The 10,169-nt window shown below is 37.1% G+C and overlaps 2 long non-coding RNA genes across 2 annotated transcripts; one reads left to right on the forward strand and one right to left on the reverse strand.

Annotated features, from left to right (window-relative positions):
• Positions 1 to 4,930: 4,930 nt before the first annotated feature.
• On the reverse strand, positions 4,931 to 8,227 carry LOC148932496 (uncharacterized). The gene is made up of 3 exons (XR_016135276.1): positions 8,031 to 8,227; positions 6,805 to 6,866; positions 4,931 to 5,159 (listed from the first exon to the last, which is right to left on the reverse strand). It is a non-coding gene; the product is annotated as an uncharacterized LOC148932496 (long non-coding RNA).
• LOC148932497 (uncharacterized) lies at positions 7,267 to 8,739 on the forward strand. The gene is made up of 2 exons (XR_016135275.1): positions 7,267 to 7,789; positions 8,440 to 8,739. It is a non-coding gene; the product is annotated as an uncharacterized LOC148932497 (long non-coding RNA).
• Positions 8,740 to 10,169: the final 1,430 nt, after the last annotated feature.

A 10,169-nucleotide genomic window follows, 5' to 3' on the forward strand; every position in this document is an offset into this window, starting at 1 on the left:
TTACTTAACAATTCTAGATTTATCATCAAATCGTGTCACGCATGAGTGTTTTTCCACACACAACACACGCACACACACCACGCATGTGCACGCCTACCGAGGCGTGCACACACACACACACACGGTCACACACCCACACATGCATCCAAATTCATCGATTAATTTCCCCCTTCACTCGATCTAAATGCATGTGGACTCAAGAACACCGATTGATCGGTAGAGGAAGAAAAGATCAATATAAAAGTACCTTTTCAATAGAACAAACGGTAGGAATCAAGTAGGATCTTGATTCTTCAACAAAATCTTGAATTGTAGCTTCAATCCTTCTCCAAAAGATGAAGAATTAATGGAGAAAATAGAAGAAAAATTTGAGAGAGTGGGAGAGAGGGGAGAGAACGACGAGAGAGAGTGGGGGCGTGATTTCTGATGCTAGGGTTTAGGTCTTCTCTCTTATTTATAGAGTGCAAGATATAATATCTTTAATTAAATAAATTAAAGATTTGGAGAGATTTGTTGGTTGAAGTTGGCGTGATTTACTAGGAGAAAATAGGGGATTTCGAATTCTAGGCTATTAAATTAGCCTATGATTTAGTTTGAATATTTCACGGAGTAGAATAAAATATCACGGAGCAAGAAAATAATAATAATTCTCTCCAATAAATATAAAAGTGGCATGAATTTCACTTCTCTCCACAAAGAATTAATTAAAATCCTAATTTAAATAGGATATGACAAGATCTTCTTAGATTTGGCAAGATATGCTAGGATATTTGAATTTATTTATGGAAGAGAATAAACAAGGGATCAAATAATATAATAAAATAATCCCTTCTCCCATAATATAGGAGATTTCGAAAATCTCTATGAAATAAGAGGGGTTTCGAATTCTTCATAGAAGAAATAGGAATATTTGGACTTTGAATTTAATTTGGAAATTATCCCAAGTAATAATTAAATCCAAGAAAAATAGGATTTCTTTCCAATAAATAGGAGGGGTCGAAAATTCCACATACTTAAATAATGCTCCTATTTAATTCTCACTCATCCCTTAGGAAAATAATTCACCACAATTATTATTTCTCCCCACATTAAAATATTCACATATTCGAATTTCACCTCCATTCCACATTTTCCAACGACTTTGACCATTCCACGGCCACGTCATATTTTCCACATATATCATAGCATTAAAAGCATTTAATGCAAAAATTTCCACGTCACAAAAATTAGGGTTCGAAAAAGCGGAGCGTTACAGGATTTGTCTTAATAGAATTAAATCTATTCAAATCTATAGGATAAAAATAAATTAATATTAATATTATTCCTAATCCATCTAGGATTTAATCTCGGAGTAAATCCATATAAATCCATAGAAATAGATAATATTATATTATCACTCATTCGCATCCATCTAGAACTCATATATGAATAAATTCATATAAATTCATAGGATAAGAATAAAATACTATATTATTACTCTCAAAATCCATCTAGAATTCATCTATGAATAAATTCATATAAATTCATAGGATAGGAATAAAATAATATTTTCATTATCTAAATCCAATTAAGATTCATCTAGGAATAAATCCACATAAATCTATAGGAAATAGATAAAAACTTAGATTATTATTTTCCAAATATAACTAGGATTCATCTAGGAATAAAATCCATATGAATCCATAAATATGAAAAAAAATCTAATTAATCCAAGATTTAATTCATAACTAAATCTCTTATAATATATAAAATCTATAAAAGATATATTCAAATCTTATTTCCAAATTTATCTTGAATTATTTCCAAAATTGAATCCAAGGATTTGGAAATCCTAATCTAAATTTGGAAAACGGTTACACGTTGAGCTATGCTAGGCGATGGAACATGGGAGCCTTTGTCGGGCTCCCGCTCAAAACACCGCCGCTGCTGCTCGACGAAATTGCTCCATATCCGCCTTGCTGATCACCTCACAACTTACCGGCGGAGTTGGCTATGGCGCTGCCGCTGCTATTGGCGCTGTTTCCGTAGCCGCCGGCGCTGTTAACGCACAGACCGCCGTCCTCGATCACAACACCGTCCTCGATCACAACACGCCAAATTGCCAGGAAAATCATCACGAACATAAACGATTACAGTGCCAAGACTATAAATTGCTATAAATTCTCGTGCATGCAATTGCAACAAATTTGAAAACAACATGCTTAATCATTACATATTTACATAGCCATAATGATTACATGTAATCAAATTATGAGAAGACAAAAAGAAATTCTTTGTGATGTCCCAAGTGAATTATTCCCCCAAAACACGTAATTCACTTTTTGAAGTTAAGGCTTGCGCGTTCAGCAATATGCAGCCCCGGCGCGAGCGCCAGCTGCACATTCTCGTCAAACGTGCTCTAATCATCATCATGCATTCAAGCAATTCACATAACATGAAATTAATCCACATAATCAGAGCCAAAAACCTGGCTCTGATACCAATTGCTGGGGTTTTGGTACCCCTTGCACAACGGAAGACATGTACAAAACAAATAAATCAGATACGGATCTATTTGACCGATTATGCGATTAATCAATTCACATGTTAAACAGATAATTCATGCTAGAACGCAAAATAATTCATGCTTAGAAAAGAAATAAAAATCCTAAACATGATTTCTACGGTTTAGAGTTACCGATTTGATTCTCCAAAGAATCGTCGATTGCTCGCGCCTCCTCCACTATGATGATCTTTAATACTAGACCACGGATCTTCTCTCTGGTTCCCGAACTGTATCTCGATATCAGGGTGGGCTGATCTTATCAAAATACTAGGACTCGAATAAAGAAGACACAAAATTCTCACGGAGGAGAGCTGAAAATTTCGACTCCTTCTGTAGAGAGAGGAGATCGAAAATTTCAAATAAAATTAAATTATTTGTCTGTCTCTCCTTTATTCTCCTATTTATATAGTTCTTTTTGGGACTAGACAGGGATCTATAGAAGGTTTTGGATATGGGCTCCCCCAATTAGCTTTTTACTAATTAAATTGAACCCACAATTTAATACAAGCTTATATTGGAATATTACGAGCAGCCACTACAGAAGAAATATTGAACTCTCCCCATTCAAATCCGAAATTACAAGTTATCTAGGTTTCCACTTTGTTTATTATTTATTTCTCGCGCTTAAGATATAAATGTCCATTAATTAATTAATGTCTGCTATGGACTTAATTAATTAATATCTTATTAATTCCAAGAGTGGACTTAGCAAGAAACATTTATTTATTGTTCATAGAGTAATAAAACTCTAACTAGCCAGTTTTCCAAATAATAAAACCTTGTTCGAGCTTCTCTTGAGGACATTATCAAACGAGACTCACCTCGCGCACGTTCAACATAATAGCAATCCTAGCACCGCTAGAATTAATCACCACTACCCAATATATCAGGATTATTGGGTTGCGAAAAACCCACACCATTTGATAAGTCAAAGTAGTGCATAATCAATACCGTATGCTCAATGCTAACATATTTAGATTAAGAAATAGTATTTTATCAAGACCTAGTCTTTCAGTAGATAGCATAAAGACACGTCTTGCTGTTAGATCCGTTCAGTTCTATACCACACCAATGTCATCTTATTTCAGTAAGGCTTAGAAATATGCGGACTGACATTGCAACCTTTCACGATAGGTAGCCAACGCCTATCTAGGTTGTGAAATTCTTCTTTCTCTTTTGCAAAGCATTGCATAGAACCGACTGTAGTTACCTTAAAGTGGACGCCGCCCACAACCAGCTTAAAGTGGACGCCGCCCACAACCAGTCTACTAAGCAAAAGACTTAGGCTTTGTTTGCTTCTTATACATTTAAATGTTTATAAAACATCTTATAAATGCACAAGCAAACACAATGTAATAATAATAGTGATTCTATTCGTGCGAGACTGCTCGAATAATACTGAATCGGGTTAAAAGTGGATTGTAGAGTTTTATGTATACAAGCAAGATTCTATTCGCTCGAAACTTGCTCGAAACATGCTTTTCAGTATACCAAACCTAACACATTTTACCTTGTATTCTATCCTATTGGTTTACGAAGTAATATATGATTATAAATCTGGTAAATTCAATGAGATAGAGAATGATGACTGTTGATATATTCTAGGATTGATATTACTCATTGTTGGTTTCGGGCATGTGATGGTTATAGGGGAAATGCTGCCTAAATTATGTTAGAAATTAAAAAAATGATAATAATATGATAGAGGTGGTAATAACTGGTAAATAAAGCAATAATAAGAATAGTTAGAATTTTAAGTTGTATGATTATTACTTGAAGAGAATTTTGGCTAAAGTGTTGAGTGTGCTACAGGTTAGTTGGTATTGGAGAGTACCAGTCGATGTTTGTTCATGTCTATCTCAGCGCTGCATCTTTGGCGGGTCACTGAGATCAATTAGTAATAGATGTTTCAAATTGTTAGTTGTGACATGTTAGCACTAAATATTATGCTAAGTTACTTCCGCTATAATTATAAAAATAATTATTGATTTAAAGATTTGCTATTAGATGATTCAGAAAATGAAAATTTTAAATTGTCATACTTTACGGTACCGGAATTGTGACATCGCCTACTCGGCTGGCGGACGATCGAGTGATGGGTGTTACACTAACTCCTTAATAATTCTTTCAAACCCATGATATATATCCAACTACAACAACTTCATGAAGTAAATAATTTAACACAATTTGTTTATTAATTGTATTTATATATTAAATATACAAAAATTGAATACAAATTTCACTAACTTTAAAATAAAAATACATTAAATATATTATTAACATTTAAAGATTACATGAAATATACCACAATACTTGTCACGACCGCACTTTCTAAGGATAGAAAGCCCGGTTGATCGCGACTAGGGGGGGATGAAAGAAGCGGGGAAGAAAGGGGGAAACTGTGGCACGACTGATCATGAACTGAAATAACTTGGAATATGTGCATAAATTAGAGTGCATAATACAAGGAGTGTAAACTCGACTTTTACATTGCAGCGGAAGAGTCAAGAGCAGATGACATCGTGTATGGAGACACGACGCATCCAAGTACTATTCTATTGAAGGATCTTCATTTGTCTGTGCTCAACACCGCCCGCCATCATCACTGCTCAACCTGCACATTTTTAAAACATATGCAGGGCTGAGTACTTGGTGTACTCAGTGGACACGTGCCGAAATATATTTTACTGAAAAGAAAACTGGTTTTGTCAAGCCAATTCTGAGTGAGCTCGGGGTTTTATCTTAAAAGGCCCGAGGACACTAAAAGCATTTCTATATAAAAATCTTTGACTGTAGTCTATTTTTCCTGGAACTAATGCCATATCTGAACTAACTCCTGGTGAATCGGAATGTATGGGCTCGTCCCACTTACAAACCCGCATTCACTAATTCCTGGTGAACCGAAATTCACGAACTCCTGGTCTAGTAGGGACGTCGCCCTTGCTAGACAAACAGATAGGCAAAGTTCAAAACAAAACTTGGCAAGACAAAAACATACTGAGAACTTAAATAACTGAAAGCATTCACTTAAAACTGAGAATGTAAATAACTGGAAGCATTCATACTTCAAAACATACTGGGAACATAAATAACTCAAAGCATATCATATAAGGCTCACGTAATATCATTTCACAATAGCACTTTTCATAAAAACTGTACTTTAAACATATAGCCACAATTATATGTAGGACAGGAAAGCCCACATAAAAACAGTTTAGTTCGAAAGCCCACGTAAAATACTTCTCGTAAAGAACTGTACTGTAAATAGAAAGCCCACATAAAAATACTTTAGTTCGAAAGCCCACAATATCACAATAGAAGCTCGTAAAATACTTTGCGCAAAAACTGTAACTTTTACTAGAAAGCCCACGTAAAATACTTCTCGTAAAGAACTGTACTGTAAATAGAAAGCCCACATAAAAACAGTTTAGTTCGAAAGCCCACGTAAAATACTTCTCGTAAAGAACTGTACTGTAAATAGAAAGCCCACATAAAAACACTTTAGTTCGAAAGCCCACAATATCACAATAGAAGCTCGTAAAATACTTTGCGCAAAAACTGTAACTTTTACTAGAAAGCCCACGTAAAATACTTCTCGTAAAGAACTGTACTGTAAATAGAAAGCCCACATAAAAATACTTTAGTTCGAAAGCCCACAATATCACAATAGAAGCTCGTAAAATACTTTGCGCAAAAACTGTAACTTTTACTAGAAAGCCCACGTAAAATACTTCTCGTAAAGAACTGTACTGTAAATAGAAAGCCCACGTAAAAACAGTTTAGTTCGAAAGCCCACGTAAAATACTTCTCGTAAAGAACTGTACTGTAAATAGAAAGCCCACATAAAAACACTTTAGTTCGAAAGCCCACAATATCACAATAGAAGCTCGTAAAATACTTTGCGCAAAAACTGTAACTTTTACTAGAAAGCCCACGTAAAATACTTCTCGTAAAGAACTGTACTGTAAATAGAAAGCCCACATAAAAATACTTTAGTTCGAAAGCCCACAATATCACAATAGAAGCTCGTAAAATACTTTGCGCAAAAACTGTAAGTTTTACTAGAAAGCCCACGTAAAATACTTCTCGTAAAGAACTGTACTGTAAATAGAAAGCCCATATAAAAACACTTTAGTTCGAAAGCCCACAATATCACAATAGAAGCTCGTAAAATACTTTGCGCAAAAACTGTAACTTTTACTAGAAAGCCCACGTAAAATACTTCTCGTAAAGAACTGTACTGTAAATATAAAGCCCACCTTGTTCGCTTAATTTCCTTTAATTGAATTTCTCGCTCTGATCTTAACTTGCGGAGATAGTCCTTTGTGAAAAACATAAACATAAAAACATACTAATTAGACTCGAGACAAAATCTCATACTTAGGAATGCATGCCCTAATTAATTTCTTTTATTCTTTGCTTACTACTTGGAAAATTCTAGAACTTGCACATTAATTAAATCGGGAAATTTAATTAATAGCATTTCTTTCATAAACTTGATTATTTTCATGACTTGAGAACGTCGTTTCCCTTTTCTGGCGTCTCTAAATTTTCTACCGATTAAAAGTCAGCCCATTTCTTAAACAACCTTGGCTCAATATTTAAGTCCTCCTTGGCCCCTTTAAATAATTAATTAGCCCTCTGGCCCAAGTCATTGACTAATTAAATGATGGCCCAAACTCCTTAATTTATCACTTCCGGCCCAAATCAATTAATTAAAATTGGAGTCAACCCAAACATATACTCCCTTCCAACGTGACTTCTCTCTTCTCAATTTTAGTCAAAATCCCTAAATTTCAGAACAGCAGCAGTGCCTCTCTTCTCCGGCGAAAATCGCCGCTACCTCGACGGGATCTCGGAGTCCCGTCAGCGGATACTCCCTCCTCCATCGTGTTCTCTCCCTCCGTCGAGTTCGGAGGAGTCCTCGGCTGCTCGACGAGCAGGGCTGCCGCCTGCTGCGTCGCTCGGCGACGGCTCCAGTGGACCAGCCATCGCCGCCTTTCCTCTCCGGCGATATCGCCGCTGACGGTTCGCGTTGCTGCTCCGGCAGAGTCATCAATTGAGGGGAAAGGCATCGCCTTTCTCCCTCCGTCTCTTTCTCCGTCGTGCGTGGAACTCCGGGGTCGTCATCACCCTTTTCTTCGGAGCGCCGGCAACAGCTTACGCTGCCTCGCGCTGCTGCCCCTGTCAGCTCTCCGGAGCTCCGTCATCACCCGACCCCCGCCGGACAGCCCCATATACTAAGCTAAGCCTTCTATCCAGTTTGCTACTTAACATAATTATGTTCGATGTTTGGGCTGTAGCTATGTGATGTTATTACTTGGTGGTTTGGCTAGTTCACAGTGGTGCATTATTTGGTTTCTGTTTCATTTGAAAGCTATGTTATTGAACTCTAAAATTTCTGTGTTCCTGAGCATCTATGGTTTCTAAGTTTTAAAGATGTGGGATTTCTAACGTGATGCAAAGGGTGGTGTTGGGAGATTACCTTGGCGTGGTGATTCCTCTTGGTTACCGGGCTGCCCTCTCGCACAGCCACTGCCTTCCTCCCTCGTTACTCCTCCGTCTTTTGTGGATTTTTTGGGAGTCGAAAATGGTGGGGGGGGGGGGGAGGATGGAACTGGCTATGTATACGTGTATATATAGGCTGAAAATCTGCTTGGTTGTTGGGATTTTGGTAGAGGGATGTGTCAGAGAGAAATCTGTTCTCTTGGCTTCTTCTTGCTTAGACCTTAATGGAGTTTGTTTTCTTGTTGCAGCTCCTGCCACATTTTAGGATTTGGTCAAGATTTTGATTAGGGACCACCCAGCTCTTCCTTGGCTCTTTGTTAACTACTTTTGACATTTTGTGTAGATGTACTCATCTTCAATAACTCCTCCTTGTTTGAATGCTGCAGGTTTGCAGGCTGTTGGAAAAAAAACATGGCTGTCTCATCTCTACTTTGCAGGTTGGGAGGGGACTTGGGCTGCCAAGCTGCTGTCCGAGACGGGCTTGATGCCTCGGGCCCAACGGGCTGATCGGATAGGGCCAACTTATTGGGCTTAAAAAGGGCGTGATGCGGTTCACAAGATTAGGCCCATTGTTTATAGTCTTGTGATTACAGTCATGATCTTTCTTTCTCAAACTCATAAATTTATGCACTAAATTTTGTATAATCTGAAACTTGTTCTTGATCCATTATTTATCTTGGGCTTAACTTCTCTTGTATTAAACGAAATTTGAAAATTTCTCTTGATCGATCTTAAATGTCCAATTCTCCTTTGATCGTCTTAACGATCATCTTGTTAAAAAAAAAATTTGTCTAGCCATTCGGCGTTCCTTTTAGAAGAGCTTAAAAGATGTCCAAAAGTCGGGGTGTTACATTCTACCCTCCTTAATAAAAATTTCGTCCCGAAATTTGCTTATGTCCTTTAAATCGTTTTATATTTCTCCTTAATCTCATTCCAATCCTCATGTAGCCTCTTCTTTCTGTGGTGTTTTCCTAACATACCTTTACTGAAGGAATCGACCAATCCTTAATTATTGCGCCCATCGGCCAAAAATTTACTTCAAGCTTCTCTTCATTGCTCTAGTCAATTTTTTTTATTTTTTTTTTTTCCGATCTCCTCTTTAGTTCTTTCTCATATTCTACTCTTGATATTCTCATTGTTTTTATCGCTCGGGAAAGCGGTAGTGATCTTGGAAATTATTCCATCAAGTTCGAGGTCGAACCACGTTCTAGTAGGCATGCATCCTAAGACACTCTATGTTCTGAGAGAAACGTCTAAGTTCTCTATTCTATAGGTCTCACTGTTTGAGAACTCGACTCATAAAAGATATCTTGAACTTTTCAACTCTTTAACTGAGAGTAAACATCACTGTAGAAAAACTTTTTAACTTTCACTTTGCAAATCAAAACTATTTTTCTCACTTTAAATCTCAAAAATTTTAACTGGAGAAACTAATCATAATTTCTCAAAATTCAAAACTCACTATTTTCCATTTTAAACTGAAAACTGAAAACTGTTCCACAATGGGAATTTACTTCCTATACTGCATAAAACTTTTTCATATCTCTCTTTTCTTTTTCAAAAAGTAAAGTTACCTCCATTCCTGGTTGGGCGTGATGAGTCGGGGTGTTGAGCCTTCGACGTTTACATATTAGTCTAGAGGTACGATTCTAGACTAAGACTGAAATAAGACTCTTGGGTCCAGAGCAGGAAGAAATTGCTCTGATACCACTCTGTCACGACCGCACTTTCTAAGGATAGAAAGCCCGGTTGATCGCGACTAGGGGAGGATGAAAGAAGCGGGGAAGAAAGGGGGAAACTGTGGCACGACTGATCATGAACTGAAATAACTTGGAATATGTGCATAAATCAGAGTGCATAATACAAGGAGTGTAAACTCGACTTTCACATTGCAGCGGAAGAGTCAAGAGCAGATGACATCGTGTATGGAGACACGACGCATCCAAGTACTATTCTATTGAAGGATCTTCATTTGTCTGTGCTCAACACCGCCCGCCATCATCACTGCTCAACCTGCACATTTTTAAAACATATGCAGGGCTGAGTACTTGGTGTACTCAATGGACACGTGCCGAAATATATTTTACTGAAAAGAAAACTGGTTTTGTCAAGCCAA

This window comes from Salvia hispanica, chromosome 2 (genome assembly GCF_029641045.1).
Source record: "Salvia hispanica isolate PSC_SH4W2 chromosome 2, Shi_PSC_v1, whole genome shotgun sequence".
NCBI lineage: Eukaryota > Viridiplantae > Streptophyta > Magnoliopsida > Lamiales > Lamiaceae > Salvia > Salvia hispanica.